General features: G+C 45.5%; 1 long non-coding RNA gene across 1 annotated transcript; it reads right to left on the bottom strand.

Annotated features, from left to right (window-relative positions):
* Positions 1-6898: 6898 nt before the first annotated feature.
* On the bottom strand, positions 6899-14225 carry LOC108415613. The gene is made up of 3 exons (XR_005130042.1): positions 13975-14225; positions 8915-8986; positions 6899-7106 (listed from the first exon to the last, which is right to left on the bottom strand). It is a non-coding gene; the product is annotated as an uncharacterized LOC108415613 (long non-coding RNA).
* Between the last annotated feature and the right edge of the window lie 10781 nt (positions 14226-25006).

Here is a 25006-nt window from a genome sequence, read left to right as displayed (position 1 = left end):
GTATGAGCTGCTGTGGGCGTGTTCTTCAGAGTTATGATAAAAGCAGAAACACAAATGCAGGTGAATTACATTTTCCCTACTATCCTGTGTGGAGAAGACTGAAAGCACTATGGCAAGCCAGAGGACGTACACTGCTAAAGAAGTTTTGGCTATCCTTACCAACGTGGACAGCTGTGAGTCCGATGGGGGAGAGGAACTCTCCCGTACTTATGAAATTACCAGCGATTCATCAGATGAAGACACCAGCTGTGCATCGGATGAGGTAATCCAGAGCCCTCCAAGAAAGAGGCAAACCACATCTGCACCAAGCATACGGGCAAAAGATGGAACTGTTTGGGAGAAGGTTGACATCACACGCACTCGTGTCAGCTGTTTGCCTAATTCTACATTCAGTGAGCCGGCTGGGCCTACAGAGCATGCAAAGGTATAGTAACTTAATATTTTTAGCAGTGTTTATGCTTGTGTTTGACTGATATTTAGTACGTGTAATTAACCTTGCGTCTTTTGTTTACTTTTACTTATACAGCGTAGGATCACAAGCAGACTGCGGAGTTTTCTGTGTTTGGTCGACATAGAGATGCTGAGACTCATCACTGAATGCACAGTCCATGAAGCCCACAGAACAGACCGCAGCTGGAGTCTTTCTGTCAGCGAGTTGATGGCGTTCATGGCAGTCCTATTTCTACGAGCAGTCCTCTGTCCAATTGGTGCGATGACGGAGTGTTGGTCGGCAATGTTCGCTGTGGCTTCAATCAAGGAGACAATGACTATTTGATCAGAATAAAGTTGTTTAGCAGCACATGTATTTGTTTTTTCCTCTCATTGCCTTTATTGAGTATATTCTGTCGAGAATAGCTTTACAATTGTTGTTGGATGCAGTACAGCATAAAATAGAATAAACAGCGCTTACACGAATTGAAACGCAGAACCGAAAGTGTTCGATGACGAAAAATATCATTATATATTATAGTAAAAGAAATGTACAAAGAGCGAGATTCAAACTGTAGGTTTTTTTTATTGTTTAGCGGGATTCATTAGTGAAACAGTCATCTCTACGTCTGCTGCTACGTGCGCTTGAATTTTAACTTTTGAAACACGGGTCTACAAATTTTCTGCCGCTTGTTGTAGGATCGGTAACATATACAGTCCACTTGTAACTTCAAGTTTACCTTGAAGTTGTATCACGTTCGTTGCTTTGGGAGTTGTATGAGCGTGGTGGGCATGGGGGGTTTCCACTTCCACCGCACTCCATATCATTACCAAGACAATGGGCGTTAATCGCTTCACAGCAGAGGAGTGGGCTACATGGTCGCTGGTTTCCCTTACGAAAATTTTCGTAGCTGGCGGAAGATTAGTGTTAACACTATAATGTCATGTTATCATAACAGTATAACATTATATAACTACACTGTAGAGCTATAACACTATAACCTCATGTTATCATAACAGTATAACATTATATAACTACACTGTAGAGCTTTAATACTATAACGTCATGTCATCATAACAGTATAACATTATATAACTACACTGTAGAGCTTTAATACTATAATGTCATGTTATCATAACAGTATAACATTATATAACTACACTGTAGAGCTTTAATACTATAATGTCATGTTATCATAACAGTATAACATTATATAACTACACTGTAGAGCTTTAACACTATAATGTCATGTTATCATAAGAGTATAACATTATATAACTACACTGTAGAGCTTTAATACTATAATGTCATGTTATCATAACAGTATAACATTATATAACTACACTGTAGAGCTATAATACTATAACGTCATGTCATCATAACAGTATAACATTATATAACTACACTGTAGAGCTTTAATACTATAACGTCATGTCATCATAACAGTATAACATAATTTTTTTTATCATTTATAATGTTTATAATGCTTATACTGTTTCCTATTTCTATTACTGAGTGCCTTACTCCTGTTACTCTGCTGCTGCTGTAATACTGTGAATTTTCCCGCTGTGGGACTAATAAAGGATTATCCTATCTTATCTTATTACACTGTAGTGCTGTGATGAATGAGTGAAGAATAAAGCTCACTAAACAACAAATGAAACATACCTGATGGAGATAAAGATGAAGTTTTGTGCTCCAAAGAGATTCAGTTTTCCGCAGCTTTTCTGCTCACCGTCTCGCCAAAAGCATAATGACCCAGGAATGGACAGCCATATACCGGGCCATTGTGACGTCACAGGCAGTTATGACGCAATCGGCTATTAGCGATTAGGCCCCACCCCATCCACCGTTGCTTAGCAACAGTAAGCAGGCCCCTGCATGCCGTTGTGCCCATTAGAGCAGCTCCAGTGCTGAGCTCGCTGCTCTGCGGCCGGAATGAATGGGTGGAGAAGCTCCGCCGCTGTCGCTCCCAGGGCGGAATAAAGCCGCTGAGAGCCGAAGCGCCTTGCTCAGCGGAGCGGCTTTCCTCTCCGCCCTGACCGCTCGTCTCTCCGCTCGGCTCGGCCTTCAGCAGCGGCTCGCCACGTTTCCCCGTTCCACCTTAAGTTCTGCTTGTCTGGTGTTGTGGCCAGATTCACTGGGACTGAGAGGCGATGAGTCTCAGGATTTCATCCACCACTTCCTCACGACTCAGCCGACTCCCCGCATTCGCTCGGCTGTGATCCTCAGACGGCGGTTAATCCGGGCTGCCCAAACTGCGCACGGGGGCTTTTACTGCTCTAATAACTCACCTGGCTGAACCTCACGATAACAACGAGTATATCGCGAGATCCGGTACGCACGTAATCCCACCATCAGCAAGTCTGTCAGCGGCTGTTTACATGCACAGATTTTTGATGACAATCTCAGACTGAGGTGTTTATCTCGCTCACGCGCATGCGCAGAGCAGCGCTGAGAGTGACCGTTACCATGACAGCGAACATCACGTGAGGTCCAGCCGGCGCGAGATGAGTGTCCATTCGGCGCGCTCGTGTTTTTAATGGCTTTAAACTGATGTCAGGCTCCGAGAAACGTCCTTCACATACACTTATAAAGGAAGACATCTTGCTTGACACACAGAAGCTGGCCGTCCGCCCCGCCGCCGTCTTTTAAAGCTCGGAGTATGAACCTCATCTCCTCTGCAGACCAGTTTCTGCTCCGCCGTGTTACCGGTATACATGGGCGGGCCAAAGCAGGGGTCGGGGTGGCACTGGACCCCCCTGAAATCTGATTGGCCCCCCTGGTGCCACCCCAGATGACTGACATGTCACAGCACCGCACGTCTTGTAGAAAAGCGCCTGCTGCATTTTGTAATCGGTGAAGTCTGTTGCCTGCTAGGCCCCTCCTGTGCAGTAGTTGGCGCTGTGTATCACAGAATTGTAATCCACCCCACTGAAGGAGGAGAAGAACAGCAGCCTAAAGCTCCGTGTTGATGGACTGGGGTAAGTTTTATGGTTTCGAGTCAGAGTCGTTGTTTAAAGTCACTTATGTTCAGATAGAACATGTATTTTTGTAGTTTTGTGGCACCTCCCCGAAACTGTTTTTACAGCTTGGGATGTGTGTTAATGTTCCGTCTACAGCGGGATCTTTCCCCTGACTTAAGTCTGTGTGACACCGCGTCAGTGATGAGTAGAGTAAGTTACTGAAAGATCTGCACTCAAGTACAGCGAATTATTTTAAAACCAGACATTTCTGTCCCTCACTGATCATGGGAACGCTGAACGCAGCTCTCCCATTTCGCATATTTGGATTGTAAGTGATGCCAGAAGTAAGAAGACAGGCTTATTTTCTGCACAGGGTGAGTTGAGAATGAAGAGGCAGGGGGAGATATATAACTTCTTTGTAAAGAGAAGCAAGTCAGGCACAGATCAGAAATCAACCCTGGCATCAGCAGTCCTGACAGCTTCCACCCAGGGACTAGTCAGGAGAGTCAATGTCAGATACTTTCCAGCCACACCTGGATCAGCAGCAAAAAATCTTGGCGTTATAATAGATTCAGATTTATCATTCGATCAACACATAGGCAGCATCATTAGGACAGCTTTTCTACATCTTCGCAACATCACCAAGATCAGAAATGCCCTGTCCCTGCGTGATGCAGAAACACTAGTACACGGCTTTATTACTTCTAGGCTAGACTACTGTAATGCACTACTGTCAGGATGCACGAGCAGGAATTTAAACAAACTCCAACTAGTCCAAAACGCCGCAGCCAGGGTCCTCTCTAAAACTAGAACATCTGATCATATCAGTCCAGTGCTATCATCACTTCATTGGCTGCCTATTAAATTCCGTATTGATTATAAAATCCTTTTATCGACTTATAAAGCCCTACATGGTCTTGCTCCTGAATACCTGCAAGACTTTATTTCTCATTATGAGCCATCACGACCACTCAGATCACAGAGCGCTGGCTTATTAATAGTCCCCAGAATTCAGAAGGTTTCAGCTGGGGGAAGAGCTTTTTCTTATAAAGCCCCCAAACTCTGGAATGATCTTCCAGAAACTGTTCGGGACTCAGACACAGTCTCAATCTTTAAGACTAGGCTGAAAACTCACTTGTTCAGTTTAGCTTTTGGTAGCTAATGTTCCCCCCTAGATAAAGGCAGCAGATCCAGGGGTCCATGGACACAGGGAATTATAGTAAACTGAGACGCTGGTGCTGTCGTCCCGCTGCTTGCACGCGGTCACTCAATTTTGTGGACGGTGGAGCGGAGGGATGCCAGACTGTTTCAGAGTGCTGCCGTGTCTGTGTGTCCTTCTGGTTCTCTCCTTTTAGTTAAGCTGTCATAGTCAGATCTGCCGGAGTCATTAGCCACACTCTGTAAATGTTTACATTCCCTGTTTATGTACAAACGGATAGAACAAAACTAATTCCATTTACCTGCTTTCTTTCCAAGTATACAATCACCCATATGTCCGGCTGGACACTGAAGGACGACTGATTGCCGAGACCTCCTGCTACCCACTTCAGACCAGCTGCCCACGCCCAGCTACCACCACCTACCTTGGATGAGCTGCCCACCCTACGCTGATGTTCTCATAGTCTCCTAGTTATTCCTAATACCAATATTACTGCTGTTAATATTAGTAATATAATCACTTGTAGGTAGTTTGACCAGAGGAGGACGGGTCCCCCCTGGTGAGCCTGGTTCCTCCCAAGTTCTGAGGGAGTTTTTCCTTGCCACTGTTGCCCCTGGCTTGCCCACTGGGGGGTTTCTGTACATTCTTACAGTTCTCTTGAAACTTTTTCTTTTCTGAAATTCTGTAAAGCTGCTTTGTGACAACATCCGTTGTAAAAAGCACTATACAAAAAATTTGATGATGATGATGATGAAGATACAACCCAGCGGGCCATCACCAGGTCAGAGTCATTACAGAGGCAGTCCCATCCCTAGTTTACTAATTCATTTTACTGAATCTTCACAATGTTGGTTACTGATAACACGTGTTTTTAAAATGACGGCTGAATATTCATTTAGTTTTTAAATATTCTTTTACAGTGTAGCTTCATTGAGGGGGGACACAGAGACCTCTGCCTCAGACCAGGGTGAAGATGATCCAGAGCCAAGAGATGCAACTGACCCCGTGATGAGCTTGATACGCTCTGTACTATGTTCATGCCGAGATGGCACCATTGAACATTTTGTTCTAAACAAATTGTGTGGGTATTTGCATGCGTCTGTGTTTTTACATTTATTATGTTGTACATTTTGTACATTGTTAATAAACTGCAAATTTCATACACAAATCTTATCACCTGTATGCTTAAGATGTACTTGATATGAAAAACTACAACATTTACAGATTTTGATTGCAATTGATTGTGTTTCTTAAATATTCATTGTCGTTGTTTGTGGACCCCCTAAAATAGCTTTGGCCACCCTCTGGCCACCCCAAGGATAAAAGTCTGGCTCCGCCACTGCCGGTATAAACCTTTCGCTGTGACGCGCCGCGCATGCGCAGAACACTCTTCCGCCTTCCGGTTGGAGTGTAATCGGATTCAGGCGTTTACGCGGCTATTATTCTTCTATTTAACTGAAGCTGCACCATTTAAGGTGGAATGGGAAAATTCCACCTTAAATGAAAAAAGGGGTAAATATGAACTTCAGCTTCATGTAAGAAGGTGTTAAAGATAATCTGTTATGAACGTCTACACGGATTAAATAATAATGTATAATATAATAGTATAATGTCCCTCGCTGCAGAGCTTTAACCGTCCCTGTAAATACGTAACTGACTAATATTAAGACCGTCTTTCTTATATTTCCTCATCTGTCATTTCCTGAGGATTTCTCCATATGGAAACGCTGTGTGCAGCACAGGCTGAGTCTCCTTCCAGCCCAGTGTAGCTCCCGTCCAGCAGGGCAGGTCAGAGTGCTGACCTGCTCAGCATGTACTAGCCATCATCCATCCATCCATCCATTTTCTTAGCCGCTTCTCCGTCAGGGTCGCGGGGGGGGGTGCCGGAGCCTATCCCAGCAGTCTTCGGGCGGAAGGCACTAGCCATCATTTTCCCCTTTAATGTCTGAAAATGGCTTTGAGCAGAAGATCTCGAGATATCACTCTAAATTCACGGTCCATCCCTGCTGAAAGAGGGCAAGCAGGAAAAACTCTGGTGAGACTTTAATGGGACTTGGCTTAACTCCATTACAGGTGACTAGCTTCCTGTAAACACCTTTAGGTCCCATTAGAAAACCATCAGATGCGTCTAGAGGCGGCCACAGGTTACCCGTTTAAAATGTTACCTATTAAGCCGTTACAGGTCTTTACAATTTGATACAGACCAATCAGAAACACACAAACTGCCATAGCTGAACATTCTAAAACCAGCTGGAACAAAAGAAACTTCTGATGGTTTCTACTGGTTTGTAAGGTAAGATAAGACTAGAAACGAAGCATTTTAATTAAGAGGTCTCAAACACGTTTAAAGACAGGGTCTTAATATTAATAAAAATCACATGAAATCAAACGAACAAACAGAACAGAACGACACAGAATCTCCCACGCCCCATGAAACAGAGGCGTCAATGTCTCACTCCACACTGCGGCAGGAACGCTAAGCTCCTGCACTGTGGCAGTCAGGAGGAGCGTTCGTCTCCACCGCCGGACAGATTCTCAAGATCTCCATCTTCTGCGAAAAGCCCAAGACATACTGATGAGGGTCAGCTCTGACCGTTAGGGCCCTCTGTTCTGATCATAGCACAAGCCCTTTAAATCGGGCAAAGTGAGTACATCACTCAGGCATGGTTAGATTAAGATTAGAGTAGATTAGATTATGGGACTCTTATTAGTCCCACAACGGGGAAATTTCACCCGTCTGTGGAGTGAAACACCACATACACACTAGTGAACGCACACACTCTGGGGGCAGTGAGCACACTGACTGTATGTTCTATCAGACCATGGTTGCCAGCTGTCTTTTCTATGCTGTGGTGTGCTGGGGAGGAAGCATAAAAAGGAGAGACAAGATGCAATTGGTCAAGCTGGTCAGGTGAGCGGGGTCAGTGGTCGGTGTGGAACTGGACTCTGTGGTCACGGTGGCTGAGAGAAGGACACTACACAAACTGCTCTCCATTATGGAGGATGATGGCCACCCACTGCACACCATCATCATGGACAGGAGGAGCAGGTTTAGTGGCAGGTTGCTGTCACAGAGGTGCTCAACCCACAGATTCAGGAGATCCTTTGTCCCCAGAGCCATCAGGCTCTTCAGCTCTTCCCAGGGGGACCAGCAGAGAAGGGGGGGGGCTGAATTTGAATCTCATACTTATCCTGTGTTTATCTATTCATCTGCACATATAGACAGCGCACTACACGTATAGACGCGAGCTGCGCGTATAGACAGCGCACTACACGTATAGAAGCGAGCTGCGCATATAGACAGCGCACTACACGTATAGACGCGAACTGTGCGTATAGACAGCGCACTACACGTATAGACGCGAGCTGGGCGTATAGACAGCGCACTACACGTATAGACGCGAGCTGCGCGTATAGACAGCGCACTACACGTATAGACGCGAGCTGCGCGTATAGACAGCGCACTACACGTATAGATGGCGAGCTGCGCGTATAGACAGCGCACTACACGTATAGACGCGAGCTGCGCGTATAGACAGCGCACTACACGTATAGACGCGAGCTGCGCGTATAGATAGCGTACTACACGTATAGACGGCGAGCTGCGCGTATAGACAGCGCATTACACGTATAGAAGCAAGCTGCGGTCAGAAACTGACCAATGATGAAAGGGGTATGGGGTGGCTGATAAGTTGTGCAGCAACAGGTGGAACAGTGGATGGGAACTTTTTGGGTGGTGGGTCATTCTCAGCACTGCAGTGATGCTGACACACTCCACCATCACGTCAGTGTCACTGCAGTGCTGAGAATGACCCACCACCCAAATAGTACCTGCTCTGTGAGGGTCCATCAGGGTCCTGAAGAAGAGAGTAGCAGAGTATCAGAGTAACAGATGGACTACAGTCTGTAACTGTAGAACTACAAAGTGCTATTATATGGTAAACAGAGTTGATATAATGGACAGTGAGTGTAGAAACAAAGGGTGGTCATAATCTGATATGACTGTGTATAGTGGAGCTGTAAGGTAAGGGTTTCAAGGGCGCTCATACCATTTCAGTATATGCACATTAAAACTCACCACGATCTTCTACCTGCTTTCTTTTACTCTTAATACCTAAACTGATCACAAGTCTTCTCCATGAAGAGCCAGTGTGACCACATGTTTTCCGTCCAAGCAACCATGATCATACCTCATACTGCTAACAAATTCTTTGAAGAATAAGACCAAATGATGAACGTCTGGGTTCAGGTGTGCTTCTCCTTAAATGCAATGAAAATCTGCAGTCAGGCTGGCTCCTTGTGAATAAGATTGGTGAGAAATGCTGGGCAATGCTTTAGGATATACATGTTAAAACTTACTGGGCTGTTCCACCAGCAACTTCTTCTTTACCTTCTTCTTACAAATGGTAGGGGGGACATCATCATCCTCCTCTGTGAAAGAAAGCAAAACATTTTATTTTTGTACAACAGCTTTTCAAATACATTTTACAGAAGTTCACAACGGAAGGTGTCTCTGGTGATGAGACCGTTATACAGCCAAAACACATATTCTCCTACAGCCACTTGAGGGGTTTCTTACATCATTTTCACTGGAGGAAGAGCACTGTGCAGTCACTACCTATATGCCAAATGTCCTTGTAGCCTTGCTTGCGTATTTTCCAGCAGACAATGACGTGGCTATATGTGGCCCGTAGTAATATAGCAAACCCGACTACGCCACCTGGGGAATTTCACCCCAGGACATCTGTCAATCTAAGCCAATAAAGGCACATAGACACACAGGTAAACCTGAATAAATATCCAGAGATGTGGATTGAGGTAATCAGAAAGGTTTTTTTTTTTTTTAACCTGTCATGTCTGGCCATTTTTGCAATCGGAATGGTAATCCGAATGTACTGATGTACCAAACATATTTGTTTTCACAAGAAAAAGCGCTATAGGTTACTAAAGCCTATTCTTGTTAAAGTTTGTATTTTATTTGTTTGGCCAGGCCTGACAGGCAATAAAAAAGAGGACAGGAAAGAAAGAGAAGAAGGGAGGAAAGAGAGAGAAAAAAAAAAAATCATAATAATGATAATTAAATAAGTAAATAAAAAAAATAGAAAAAATAATAAAAAAAATAAAAATCAAATAAAATAAGTAAATAAACAGACAACTAAATAAAAATAAAAATAAATAGATAAATAAGTAAATAAAAAAAAAAGAGAAGGGAAAAAAACAATTATACAGATATACATACATATACATATTCACATATCTATACATATACATATACATATATACACCCAGACATAATTCTACTATTTGCTGCTACATACATACACATGTTTACATATCTATACATATGCATATATACATATACACCCCACCACCACACACAATTCTACTGTTTGCAGCAATGTGTATATGTGTGTATATGCGTTCACGTGTCATGTGTCATGGAATGTGCTCAGCAATGAGGGCAAGAAGCCGCAACCATGCCCCCGTGTTCCAGAGACAGATAGGGAAGGACCCGGGGGACCCAGACCATCCACAGCCCATTAGGAACTCAGGAGACCTGAGGCCACATGCTCCGACGGCCACCGCGTGCACGCCCCAGAGGACGAAGAATGGAGGCCCCAGACAGAGCGCCCACAGACAAAGGGCAAGTGACCGGAGAGCCAGAGGCAATGAGCAGCCCACCCCCCCGGCAGGTCAACATCCCCAGCATGAGCCGAGCATGCGGCCCCCGAGGCCCCAGGCGCCCGAGACCGGCCGACCCCCGGCAGGACCCCCCCATGCCAAAGAGGCCCAAACCACCCTCAGGACACAACCGCCAAGGGAGCAGGGCAGGGACCACGCCAAGATGTCCAGCCATGCACCCAGGGACCCACAGGACACCCATACCCCGGGGGGGGGTACGGAGTCGGCAAGCAACGGGGAGCAGTGGGGAGGGGAAACTCCTGCCCACCACCATGTACCACAGATGTCCAGGCTCAGCAAGTCATAGACCCAGGCCCAGCTGTCCACACACACATGCTCACACGCCGGTCACCCACTCATGCACACACACGGAACATACATGGACTCACAGTGTCGGCGGGCGGACACCAGTACGGGCCAGCGGCAACCCAGGGAGGCAGCCACCCCGGCCCCGAACGACCGGCCAGTCCCCCCACCAGGCAGGGTGCACCAAACCGGGGTGTGAGAGGGTGTGAGAGAACCCCCATGTGTAGTGTGATGTTTGACTGAGTGAGAGGAGGGGAAGAGTCAGGATAAGAAAGACCGAGAGGCAGAGAACTACCCCTTGGAGGAAGAGAGCCAGCTGGCGCTAGCTCACTAGGCAACCCGGTTTCCTACACCCGGCCGCGGCGCAGGGAAGGCCGGCCCCGGGCCCGAAGCGGCCACGCCCCAGGACACCACCACGCTCCAGGCCGGCGCCCGCCCACACAGCTGACACAGCACAAAACATACACCCCCACACGCACACAAGAGACAACAATTATCACACATACACATACTCACAATTACAATACACATACTCACAATTAATTCAATTCAATTCAAGTTTATTTATATAGCGCTTTTTACAACAAGGTTGTCACAAAGCAGCTTTACAGAAAAACAGGTCCACGCCTCTTATGAGCATCACCACAGTGAAGCCAATTTTGTGGTGACTACAGTGGTAAGGAAAAACTCCCTATAAGAGGAAGAAACCTTAGAAGGGACCAAGGCTCAGTCCGAGGAACCCAACCCCCGTGGGTCGACCCGCACAGAAGAAACAGAACAGAAACAAGAACAACAGTACAAAGAGAGTGCAAAAAGATGGCTGGAACGCTGGAACCACGAATGGGGCACCTCCAGACAGGCCAACGGGGCATCTCGACACATGTGAGAGAGATAGAGAGAGAGAACGGAGTGGGAGGGAAGAAAGATAGGTTAGAAGGGTTGTGTTAATCAATTACAATACAAACACATACAAACACACACACATACATACCAACACAAACACACTCACCCGCAACAAACTTCACACACACCCATATACACGCAAACACAGTGGTCCTGGGTCCAGAACCAACCGGCCCTATGTGGTTGTCCCCCTACTTGAGTGCTCCACCCCTCCTCCCGGGAGGCATCCAGAATCCCGGAATGCCAGACAGACACCCCGGCGCGTCCCAAACCCCCCACCACCCGGTGGTGCGCCCAGGGGGGCACAGACCCTTCCAGCGCAGGGAGGAGCCCAAACGGGGGACGGGCAACCCCAGGCGCCAAGGCCCTAGACCCCGCACCCCCGCCCACACAGAGGAGGCCAGCCCCCTGGACGGGGCCAGCACCCACCCCCACGGGCCCCCAGATCCCCACCCCAGGACCGTGAGCGCACACATCCAGGCCCCCCACCATCAACAACAGGGCCCGCACACAGAAACCGCAGAGCGGCAGCCCCCATCTCCAGTCCAAGAGCCATCAGACACCCAAATCCCCCAGCCCACCCCCAGCCACCTGCTGGGTACACAAGACAAGACTACAGCCGGTTACCCCCATCACATGATGGAGCTGATCAGTGGGGACCAGAGGGATTCAAAATGTAGTCAATTGATTTTTAGTGGTAGCAGACATTCTTTCCAGACTAATGTGGTCTAAAAGTAGGTTTCTGTAGTGAGTGATACATAAATCATTTTTTGTTTTCCACTTCATGAGGATAGTTTTCTTGGCGATGCATAGGGCAGTAAGAACTATACGTGATATATTCTTTTCTATGTTTAATTCACTTATATCACCTAAAATGCACAGTTTTGGTGAGACTTGGATATCACAATGGAACCATGTGGATAAGTCTTCACATATCGTCTGCCAAAATCTCTGAACAGGCATGCAAGACCATATAGCATGCATATAATTTTCAGTATAATTACCTGTGCAGTTAGTGCATATATTTGTTTCTCTGAGGCCCATTTGGAACATTCTGTGCCCTGTATAATGTATTCTATGGAGAGTTTTGTATTGTATAAGTTGTAAATTTGGATTTTTAGTCATTTTAAAAGTGTTTAGACATATCTGTGTCCAGAAGTTTTCATCCGGGATGATGGAAAGATCTCTCTCCCATTTTGTAATTGGAAGGGATATTGAATCATTAATTTTTAATAATAACTTGTATATTTTTGATAACAGTTTAGGGGTATAGAGTTTTAGAAACGTCTGTTATCCACACAGGGATTTCTAGATTTAGATTACTTAAATTAAATCTTGCCTGTATGATGGACCTCAATTGGTGATATTCCAGAAATTTGCTACTGCTAATTTCATATTTTAAAATAAGATCTTCAAATGAAATAAAGGTCCCATCATGAATAACATGTTCTAAATTATTTATTCCTTTTTCTTGCCATTCTGAAAAATTCAGTACTGTCTTTTTCCGACATATATCGGGATTGTTCCAAATGGGTGTTAATTTACAAGGGACTTAGCCATCTTTAAGAATTCCCACCAGGCTATCAGGGTGGTGCTTATTGTAAGGCTTTTAAAGCAATTGTAATGTTTAATGCTGGCGCTAATGAGAGGTAAGTCAGATATTTCCAATTTCCCACAGAGTGTTTGTTCCAGATCCAGCCATGGACTGTCTGAGCAGTTTGATTTCATCCACCTTGAAATCAGAAAGGTTTATTCGCAACCCACCTATAAAATCACTCGTTTATTAGTATTATTTAAAAATGTAGCAAAGACACAGTACAGAAGAAAACATATCAAATAGAATAAAGAAATATGAGAGCTCCAAAGAACTGGGATACTGGCCGGGGGTGTGCAATTACAGATGGCCTAGCCCTGTCTGTATTCTAAAGTCTCCAATACACACACCCACACACACGCAAGCAAAAGTGCAGTGCACGTGAACTCACACCACAGCAAGTAAGGTGCCAAACCACGAGTGAACAGACAGAAAGGGGGGCATCCAAATGTCCTACAAGAAGAAGAGACACAATTAGAATTTCACAAGTGCTCCGACCACTAGACCCACAGGACACCCCACAGCCAACAATGTTTTCCCAAAAATAACAAATAATAATACTTTAAAAACAATCCCACACTAAACCAAACACTGCTGCCAAAGTAAATAAAACAGTAAGTCAATTAAACAGAAAAAACACGCCGCAAAACAGACACCGCAAAACAGACGCCGCAAAACAGACGCCGCAAAACAGACGCCGCAAAACAGCAGCGGCTCCAATTTCACTATGTAGGTGTTAAAAAATTTCTTTGTTCCACTCGTCAGACGCCACGCGGACTGGTCACTGGCGACGCTCACACAGGACCTTCGGCTGTTGCTATACACAGCTCACACCCTGTTAGCTGCTGCCCCAATCCACATTACACCTACGGATAGACATTAGCTGTATAAGCTACCAGTACCCACCAAACTATGCGGAATACCGCGTACCTACCTACGGATAGGTGCTGCTCCAGCACAACCAGATTACAGGAGTGATAAAATGCAGTGAAGCCACAACAAACGGCTACCGCGTTTAAGATGTTTCCGAGAGCTCGGCGCCAACGCACCGTCGACACAGAATGGGGAGAGAAGCTTGCCTAGACCAGCACACCTGCATAGGGACATTACCCATTAATGTTAAACCGCAAGCCAAGTAGCGCCACCTTTAGGAGCAACCTACCGTTCGATGACCATCAGCCAAGTCACAACAGACCGCAGCAAAGTGAGGATATGCCTACACCCAGTACCATCGTACGTATATATGCTAAAGCTAATGCTCACACCTAATTGTATCCACCTGGCACTTCCGTAAAGGGCGGGGGGAGGAAACAATGCATCACCTTGACTACGGTTGCTGTCAAGACTCGCAACACACTCGTAGCCAGGCACGGGCTTCACTGGCTACATATACATGTGGTACTTCACCGCAGTCAAGGAAGCATCAAGATGCTTTTGTGTTCACAATACAAATGTAACAGTCACATCTCTGACCACCTCCGAATGTGGTTTGGGCAATCAGATTACAGTGCATCTTCAAGTAGTACTTATGATCAGATCACCCAGGACGCATGTCATGCCAGGTGTGACCAAGACCTTGGACCAAGTTATTAAAGGGATGAAGACTTACCTTCCATTTCTGTTTCTTCATCATCATCTGTTTACTTTCGTCTTTGGCGCTTTGGTGCTCCGTCTTTCCTTGGTTGGCTTTGTGCCTCATCATCACCTAAATCGGTTTTATAAACAAAAGAGCAACCTAGAAATATATGCATTAACGCTCAGTTTCCCAGACAAGGATTAAGTCTCGTCCTGGACACTTTTTAGTCTAAGACGAAACTTAATCTCTGTCTGGGAGACCAACCCAAAGTTCCCAACAGGTGGACTACAGGCTTTAATGGACTTGGTTCACTTAAGATTTGTTACTCAGTTGGTTCAGGGAAAAACTGCACAGCACTTTTGACTGTGTATTACACTGTGCAGTAATTTAGCCTACAAATTTGTATATTAGCTAAACAACGATGTAGTACTAAAGACCATAAGAGGACGTGTGCCTTTTCATTAAGAATAGTTTACTTTGGTGTACACAAAAAAAAGATCAATAAATTGTGGTCTTGAGAAGGATAAAGATCAACATTACGGTTGATCACACAAATATAAAAGTGCTTTGGAAAACGTGTAGTTCCACCTAGTCAGTACGCATTGCACTAAACTAGTTAATTAGCTGCTGCTGACTTGATATACAAGCCCAATTCTAATGAAGTTGGGACGTTTTGTACAACATAAATAAAAACAGAATACCATCCATCCATCCATTTTCTAAGCCGCTTCTCCGTCAGGGTCGCGGGGGGGTGCTGGAGCCTATCCCAGCAGTCATCAGGCGGAAGGCAGGATACACCCTGGACAGGTCGCCAGTCCATCGCAGGGCAGACAGACAGACACAGACAGTCACTCACACACTCACACCTATGTCCAGTTGGCCTGACTGCATGTCTTTGGACTGTGGGAGGAAACCGGAGAACCCGGAGGAAACCCACGCAGACACGGGGAGAACATGCAAACCACACAGAGAGGACCCTGGTCACCCGGCAGGGGAATCGAACCCAGGCCCTCCTCACTGTGAGTCGCAAGCGCTACCCACCCATCATCGTATTCTGTTTAGTATCTTTCCAATTTTAGTATATGTGCTTGCTACAGCATTTTCAACCTATATTCAATTGAATATACTATTTTATGTTCAAAAGATATTTAATGTTCAAAAAGATAAACTTTATTGTTTTTTGCAAATATTCACTTATTTTGAATTTGATGCGTTCCAAAGAAGTTGGGACGGGGCAACAAAAGACTGGGAAAGTTGAGGAATGCTCAAAAAACACCTGTTTGGAACATTCCAACAGGTTAATTGGAAACAGGTGTCATGATTGGGTATAAAGGCAGCATCCCTGAAAGGCTCAGTCGTTCACAAGCAAGGATGTGAACAACTGCGTGAGCAAATAGTACAACAGTTTAAGAACAACGTTTCTCAACGTGCAACTGCAAGGAATTTAGGGATTTCATCATCTACAGTCCATAATATCATCAAAAGATTCAGAGAATCTGGAGAAATCTCTGCAGGTAAGCGGCAAGGCAGAAAACCAACACTGAATGCCCGTGACCTTCGACCCCTCAGGCGGCACTGCATTAAAAACCGACATCATTCTGTAACCGATATTCCCACATGGGATCAGGAACACTTCAGAAAACCATTGTCAGTGAACACAGTTCGTCGCTCCATCTACAAGTGTAAGTTAAAACTCTGCCATGCAAAGCGAAAGCCACATATCAACATCTCCCAGAAACACCGCCGGCTTCTCTGGGCCCGAGCTCATCTGAGATGGACTGACGCAGAGTGGAAAAGTGTCCTGTGGTCTGACGAGTCCACATTTCAAACTTCAAACTTCAGTGAGCTAATCACTAGCGCAACAGTGGGGCTTACAAGCTTCGGCACCGCGGAAAACAACTATGCCATTTTGAAGTCCATCAAGGACATGAAATATAACACACCAAGTGAACAACAGAAACATTAGGCTACATGGTAACTAATGATCAAACAACACAAAGCAGTTCAGCACCACGGATAGCGATCGGATCATTTTGACACCCAATTTATCTATTTCAAATCAGTAGCTTTTAAGTTCCACCTGTGCACAAACACAAGTACTTTAGGCCTATTCACTACTATTTGAAGGGCATAAGACGAGCGTTGCGCTGCACGAACTCATCCACGATGCTCTGTATGTCCATTTTCTTTGCTCTCTCAATTTCTATGGACAACTTGGCAAGCCCACTCAGTCTCTCCTGTCCCTCTGTGCTCCTCAAGTAGTTTTTAATGAGTTTTAACTTAGAGAACGAGTGCTCAGAGGTTGCAACGGTGACGGGAAGAGTCAAAAATAAAAGGAGGGTGGTGCAAACCTCACTGAATGTAGAAGTTACTGCTGGGTGGTTGACAAGGAGCATTTTTGCCAGATCCGCAACAGATTTTTGCTTTGTTATCTGATCCCGAAAAGAGGTTCTAAAACAAAGCAGCTGGCCAGGGAAGCTGGGGGCAATGTCCGACTGTAGTGCTCACTAAGCCTTGGTGTAACTCCTCATCTCCTGCTTGCAGCACTGTGTTGGGGTGAATTGCCTCAGACATTTACACAGTTCTGTTTAAGCTGGTGAATCTTTGGGACAGTTGCTGGATGATAATATCAAGACAGGCATTGAAAACATGCACCCGAAAGTTGCTCTCTGCGTCAGTGAGGCAGCTGTCTTCAGAAAGTTCATCAAAGTGACGCTTAACTTTTCTGGCCCTGGGAGCTTCAAGCTGCGTTTGACTTCCCCATTTTGTAGCTAGAGCAAGAGTAGCAGTCTTAGCCTCAGCAAATGGCTCCCTAAACTAAAATTTTACACCTACTGTAGTCACTAAAGTCAGTCGGTTTTGGAAAGTTTTTAGAAACCATGACTCAGTCCTGACTGAGGCACCTTTTAAAAGCCCCTTGTAAAACTTGAATGATGGGTGATGTAAGGTAGGCTAGGCCTTTGGACGTATACCGTGCTCATCTGGATACAATCAGGAGAGGGCCCGCCTTCTCCAGCTCTCTTCGGACGTGATAGAGGCCCGGCTACTTGAAATCTTGAAATCTTATCCTCTCTCCCATCCGGGCCCCCTCTGGCCCGGGTCGGGGGCATGCCATCCTCCCAGCCCCCCTAAAGCCCTGCCCCTGGAGCTAATGCTCGTCATTGTCAGCCAGACATTTTACTTTTAAGACAACTGGTCAGCACAGACTGGCTGATATAACACTCGCATTTAATATTGCTGCCTCAGCATTACAAGCTCTTTCAACCTTGATGGCCTTCTGTGTGAGAATTTAAAGCAACGCTTAAAAAGTAACAAACCTATTTAACGTGGCCATGGATATGACATGAGACAGGATGGAATTACTTCTAACGTTAAACCTAAGAAACTGTCATTTTACATAATTGAGTAATTAAGAATTATTTTGTTGTCTTTTGGTGGCCTAGATATCAGTATGTTTAAAACCAAGACTACCTTCATATAATTTTGATGCCTCTTACATTGTTTTGCCAATGTTCAACCTAAAAGTATTTATTTTTTCACCCATTCATTGCAGAGGGATACATGCAGAGAGTTAAATAGTCTGTGTTACTATTTCACAACCATCATTACACATGAAAGCTCAGAAGACAAGCTTGGGTTCACTGGTGAGTTTGACTTGTTAGTAATTAAATCACATGGCCAATTAAAAGAATTTGTCTCTTGATGTCAAAATGTGTGGAAATACTTGCCACAGGATTTTAACAACATTTGGCAAAAAAATTTGGCAAATTATTTTGTGTATACAATGTTAAATAGAAATTTTGTGAATTAAAGTGCAGCCCTAAAATAAGTTTATGCTTTTTGTGTAATCCCATATTTCTCCATTTATCTTTCTCTGTGTACCTGAATACATCTGAGTGATGGAACTCCAGCACTGCAGTTAACAGTGAGATCTGCAGATGATCATCCACACAAACTGGTAAGCATTAATATCAGTTTTGGCTAACATTAGTAACACAATCTTAGTTTTAATGTCTAGTGGGTTTGAGAGATTCTGTTGTCAAAGAGGTTTAACATGTTAGTTTGTGGTTTTCGTTTTTTTGTACATAAATAACATACATTAAGGAAATTCTCTGTATTGTAGTGGTCCCTTATATTCACTGCTTAGTGAATGTGACTGTATATCTAAAACATTCCAATACTACTTTTTTACCTTCCCTTAAATCTGACTTTGCACTGTGAGGAATTACAAAAAAGTAAAGAAATTGTTTAAAATTATGATGTTTTATGTGAAAAATGTACAGTTATCATTGTGTGGATAAATGAATTATGTGTATTCTTGATTTTTGTCTACATGTTGGATGAGTGAATTAATGGTAAGTGTTATTAGCATTTTTTGGCTAAAGCTGTCTGGTTACTTTAAGACAATATTTTGTCATCAAAGTCGTATGACATGGTTGGTTTGTTTGTCTTTTTCATTAGTATAAAAACAATGTGTGCTATAGAAATGATCTGTGTGTTAACATACCTTCTATGTTCTTTTCTAACACCTAAAATCCAGTTAGAAATGTGTTTTTTTCATTTTCCTTGTAATCATAAATATCACTGTGTCAGTTTTAGTCTCTGGTTACTTCAAGACAATATTCTGTCATCAAAGTCGTATGACAATTTTTGGATTTTCTCTCGACATTTCTCTCTGAAACAGCCACCCAGATGAATTTTTGGGACTTTTTACCACATTTTCACTCCAAAACAGCGACCTGGGATGACGGGCTCAAGCCAGCGGAGGTTGAGGCCGCTGGGGCCATAAAAGCCTTGGGGCAGTCATGGGCTGGAGGTTAGGGAACCAGCCTCGTGCCCGGGAGGTTGTCAGTTCGATCCCCAGAGCCGACAGCACATGACTGAGGTGTCCTAGAGCAAGGCACCTAACCCCCAACTACTCACTGGGCACTGCGAATTGGGCTGCCCACCGCTCCGATTGTGTACAGTGTATGTGCTGTTTCACTTCACGGGTGGGTTAAATGCAGAGGTGAAATTTCCCCATTGTGGGACTAATAAGTGAACAATGAAAACTGAAAAATAACCACAATAGTATATTATTATTATTATTATCACTGTTTATAATTCTAACCAAACAAATACAAATTAGTAAACTAATGACAGTTGGGGTCAATGAAGTGAGGGTATGGAGGGTGTGGGTAATTGGAGTGTGGATATGGAGGGTGAGGCTAAGTGGAATGAGGATATGGAGGGTGAGGGTAAGTGGTGTGGGGGTATGGAGGGTGAGGGTAAGTGGAGTGGGGGTATGGATGGTGAGGGTAAGTGGAGTGAGGATATGGAGGGTGAGGGTATGTGCAGTGGGGGTATGGGGGTGAGGGAAAGTGGATTGAGGGTACGGGGGTGAGGGTAAGTGGAGTGGGGGTATCGGGGGTGAGGGTATGGAGGGTGAGGGTAAGTGGAGTGGGGGTATGGAGGGTGAGGGTAAGTGGAGTGGGGGTATGGAGGGTGAGGGTAAGTGGAGTGGGGGTATGGAGGTTGAGGGTAAGTGGAGTGAGGGTATGGAGGGTGAGGGTAAGTAGAGTAGGGGTATGGAGGTTGAGGGTAAGTGGAGTGAGGGTATGGAGGGTGAGGGTAAGTAGAGTAGGGGTATGGAGGTTGAGGGTAAGTGGAGAGAAGGTATGGAGGGTGAGGGTAACTGAAGTCGGGGCTTGGAGGGTGAAGGTAAGTGGAGTGAGGGTATGGAGGGTGAGGGTAAGTGGAGTGGGGGTATGGAGTGTGAGGGTAAGTGGAGTGGGGGTATGGAGGGTGAGGGTAAGTGGAGTGGGGGTATGGAGGTTGAGGGTAAGTGGAGTGAGGGTATGGAGGGTGAGGGTAAGTAGAGTAGGGGTATGGGGGGTCAGGACGGTGGAGGTATGTGGGGTCAGGAGGGTGGGGCTATGGGGGGTTTACCCACTGTCTCTCAGGCGTTGGCAGTGAGGGGGCCGAGTGCCCCTCTCCGAGGAATATTCCTAATTTCTCCAGTTCTGTACATTTCTCAAAATTTGGAATGACTTTGTTGAATTTGTTTGTGTAAATTTCCCTTGTTTGTTTATATTTTTCACAGTGAAGAAGAAAGTGCATCTCTGTCTCGACCTCACCTGTCAGATAGTGACCACACCGCCTCTCCTCTCTGGGCCGCCAGGACTGTTTATACCTGCCCCGCTCTGTGGCCAGACTGTGGTCACTGAGTCTGTACTTGGTCAGGATCTGTCTCTGCTCTGTGTCTCTGACAGTCAGGAGATACCCTTCCAGTTCATACTGGGTTTTCAGGGCATGATAGCAGTTTAATTTACTCTGAGTGTTGATTTCTCTCCTCTAATGTTCCAGATAGTCATTCTGACTGTTTCTAATGATGTGATTGATGTTTAGTCTGGGCTGTAAAGCAGGGCTGGAGCAGGGCTGCTGAGTGGTAGGAACTGTTAGTGAGTTAATAAGCCTCAGAACCAGCTGACTGAGGGAACTCTTCTCAGGGTTCAGCTGCAGTCAGGCTGGCTGTTAACCCTATAGCTGTTAGTGAGTTAATCACACTGTCAAAGACTTTACACCAGATTGAAATGTGAACGTCTATACTGTAGAATCTCCTCCTGATTGCGTACAGCGCTCTGTCAGCTTTTTCCTTTAATGCATTCACTGCCGCACTCAAACACCCGGATGCAGTAATGATGAGGCTGAGGTAAGTGTACTGCATCGTGTGCTCCAGGGCGGTGCTGCCCAGAGTGAACTGTGCCTGTGTTCCTGACACCTGGGCCTTTTCTGGAAGATCATAACTTTTGTCTTCAGGTTTACTGCCAGCACTGGGCCCTGGCAGGTCCAGGTGCTGCTGTAGCCCCTCTGCGCTTGGAGACAGCAGCAGCAGGTCGTCTGCGTAGAGCAGGAACTTCACCTCCTCATCCTTTAGAGCGAGTCCAGGAGCTGCAGACTGTTCCAGCTGTACTGCTAACTTATCAATGTAGATGTTGAACAGTGTTGGACTCAGGCTGCAGCCCTGCCTCACTTCTCTTTTCTGAGTGAAGAATTCTGTCCATTTGTCTCAGATTCTTATCGCACATTTTTTTCCCAAATCTTCTTCTTTCGGCTGCTCCCTTTAGGGGTCGCCACAGCGGATCATCTGCCTCCATCTTGCCCTATCCATTGCCTCCTCTACTTTCACACCAACCATCTCCATGTCCACCTTCACTACATCCATAAACCTTCTCTGAGGTCTACCTCTTCTCCTTCTACCCGGCAGCTCCATCTCCAACATTCCTTGCCCAATATATCCACTATTCCTCCTCAACACATGTCCAAACCATCTCAACCTGGCCTCTCTGGCTTTATCTCCAAACTGCTCCACCTTCACTGTCCCTCTGATCTGCTCATTTCTAATCTTGTCCATCCTTGTCACTCCCAACGAAAATCTCAGCATCTTCATCTCCGCCACCTCCAGCTCAGCCTCCTGTCTTTTAGACAACCACAGTCTCCAAACCATACATCATAGCAGGTTGCACTACTGTCTTGTAAACCTTCCCTTTCACTCTTGCTGCTATCCTTCTGTCACACATCAGCCCTGACATCCGTCTCCACCCACCCCATCCTGCCTGCACCCTCTTCTTCACCTCTTTTCTACACTGTCCATTGCTCTGGATGGTTGACCCAAGATATTTGAAGTCATCCACCTTTACGACCTCTACTCCTTGCATCTTCACCTTTCCACCTGCCTCCCTCTCATTCACACACATGTATTCCATCTTATCTCTACTGACCTTCATTCCTCTTCTCTCCAGTGCAAACCTCCACCTCTCCAGATTCTCTTCCACCTGCTCTCTACTCTCACCATTGATTACAATGTCATCTGCAAACATCATGGTCCATGGAGCTTCCTGCCTGACCTCATCTGTCAACCTGTCCATCACCATTGCAAACAAGAAGGGGCTCAAAACTGATCCCTGATGTAACCCTACCTTCACCTTGAAACCATTTGTCACTCCAACTGCACACCTCACCACTGTCTCACTATCCTCATACATGTCCTGCACCACCCTAACATACTTTTCCAGCTACACCTGACTTCCTCATACAGTACTACAGTTCCTCTCTTGGCACCCTATCATCTGCCTTCTCTAGATCCACAAAGACACAATGTAGCTCCTTCTGACCTTCTCTGTACTTCTCTACCAACACTTTCAACGCAAAAATTGCATCTGTGGTACTCTTTCTGGGCATGAAACCAAACTGCTGCTCACTGATCTGGACCTCTCGCCTTAGCCTTGCTTCAACAACTCTTTCCCATACCTTAATGGTGTGGCTAATCAACTTTATACCTCTGTAGTTACTGCAGCTCTGCACATCACCCTTGTTCTTAAAAATGGGGACCAATACAATGCTTCTCCACTCATCAGGCATCCTCTCACTCTCCAGGATTTTGTTAAACACCCTGGTTAAAAGGTCCACTGCCTTCTCTCCTAAACATCTCCATACCTCCACAGGTATGTCATCTGGACCAACTGTCTTTCCATTCTTCATCCTTCTTAAAGCTGCCCTCACTTCCACCTTACTAATTCTCTGCGCTTCCTGATCCACTATCTCTCCCCCCGTTGTCCTCCTCTCTCTCTCGTTTTCCTCATTCATTAGTTCTTCAAAGTACTCCTTCCATCTACTCATCACTCTCTGTTCACTCACTAGTACATTTCCCTCTCTATCCTTTATCAGCCTAACCTGCTGTGCATCCTTTCCAGCTCTATCTCTCTGTTTAGCCAAACGATACAAGTCCTTTACTCCTTCTTTACTGTCCAGTCTTTCATACAGCTCATCTTAGGCCTGAGCCTTTGCCTTTGCCACCATTCTTATTGCTATGCGGCTAGCCTCACAGCACTCCTGCCTACTTCCTTCATCTCTCTGGTTATCCCACTTTTTCTTAGCTGCCTTCTTCTTCTGAATACTCTCCTGGACTTCCTCATTCCACCACCAACTTTCCTTGTCTTCTTTCCTCTGACCAGATGAAACACCCAACACATTCTTGCCAGTTTCTCTCACCACCTTAGCTGTAGTTTCCCAGTCCTCAGGTAGCTCCTCACTGCCCCCAAGGGCCTGTTGCAATTTTTCCCTGAACTGCCTGCAACCATCCTCCTCCTTCAGCTTCCACCATCTAATGCCTCTGTCTTCACTCTCTTCCTCTTCTTTGTTTCTAATCTCATTCTACAGACAACCACCCTATGCTGCCTTGCTACACTTTCCCCTGGTACCACTTTACAATCTCCAATCTCCTTTAGGTGGCATCTCCTGCTAAGGATATAATCCACCTGTGTGCACCTCCCTCCACTCTTGTATGTCACCCTGTGTTCTTCCCTCTACTGAAAATATGTGTTCAACACAGCCATTTCCATTCTCTTTGCAAAATCTACAACCACCTGACCTTCCGCATTTCTGTCTTTCACACCATACATACCCAGCACCTCATCCCCTCTATTCCCTTCACCAACCTGACATTGAAGTCTGCACCAATCACCAATCTCTCCTCTCTAGGGACACCATCTACCACTTCATCCATCTTACTCCAAAATTCCTCTTTCTCCTCTAACTGACAACCAACCTGTGGTGCATATGAACTGACCACATTCAAAATCACACCATCAACCTCCAACTTCAGGCTCATGATCCTGTCTGACACTCTCTTTACATCCAGTACACTTTTCCCAAGCTGCTCCTTTAGGATTATCCCTACTCCATTTCTCTTCCACTCTACACCATGATAGAACAGTTTGAATCCACCTCCAATGTTCCTGGCCTTGCTTCCTTTCCATCTGGTCTCCTGGACACACAGAATATCTACCTTCCTTCTCTCTATCATGTCTGCAAGCTCTCTGCCTTTACCAGTCATTGTCCCTATGTTTAGAGTCCCTACTCTAACCTCCACACTCCTGCCTTTCCTTCTCTCTCGCTGCCTTCTAACCAACCTTCCTCCTCTCCTCTCTGATGGTCTTCGACCTACAGTAGTCCAATTTCCACCGGCACCCTCCTGGTCAACAGCACTGGAAGCGGTCGTTGTTAAACCGGGCCTCGACCAATCCGGTATGGCAATCATATTCGTGATCTGCATGATAGTTTTGGCACAAGGTTTACGCTGGATGCCCTTCCTGGCGCAACCCTCACCATTTATCTGGGATGGGACCAGCACCAGAAGTACACAAAGTACACCCCTATTGGCTGGTTTACATTTGTTTCCTGAATACATTGATTTAATGATATCATAAGCTTTACCCCTTCACCATAAAACCCTTCGTGCCAAATAGAATCAAATGCCTTCTTGAAATCTACAAAACAGGCAAAAATCTTTCCATTTTCTGTTTGGTGTACATGTTGATTAATTAGGGTGTGTAGGGTGTAAATGTGGTCG

The sequence above is a fragment of the Pygocentrus nattereri genome, unplaced genomic scaffold (assembly GCF_015220715.1).
Source record: "Pygocentrus nattereri isolate fPygNat1 unplaced genomic scaffold, fPygNat1.pri scaffold_74_arrow_ctg1, whole genome shotgun sequence".
Taxonomy (NCBI): Eukaryota; Metazoa; Chordata; class Actinopteri; order Characiformes; family Serrasalmidae; genus Pygocentrus; species Pygocentrus nattereri.
Note: the sequence above shows the minus strand (reverse complement) of the source record. Positions and strands in the feature narration are given on the sequence as shown.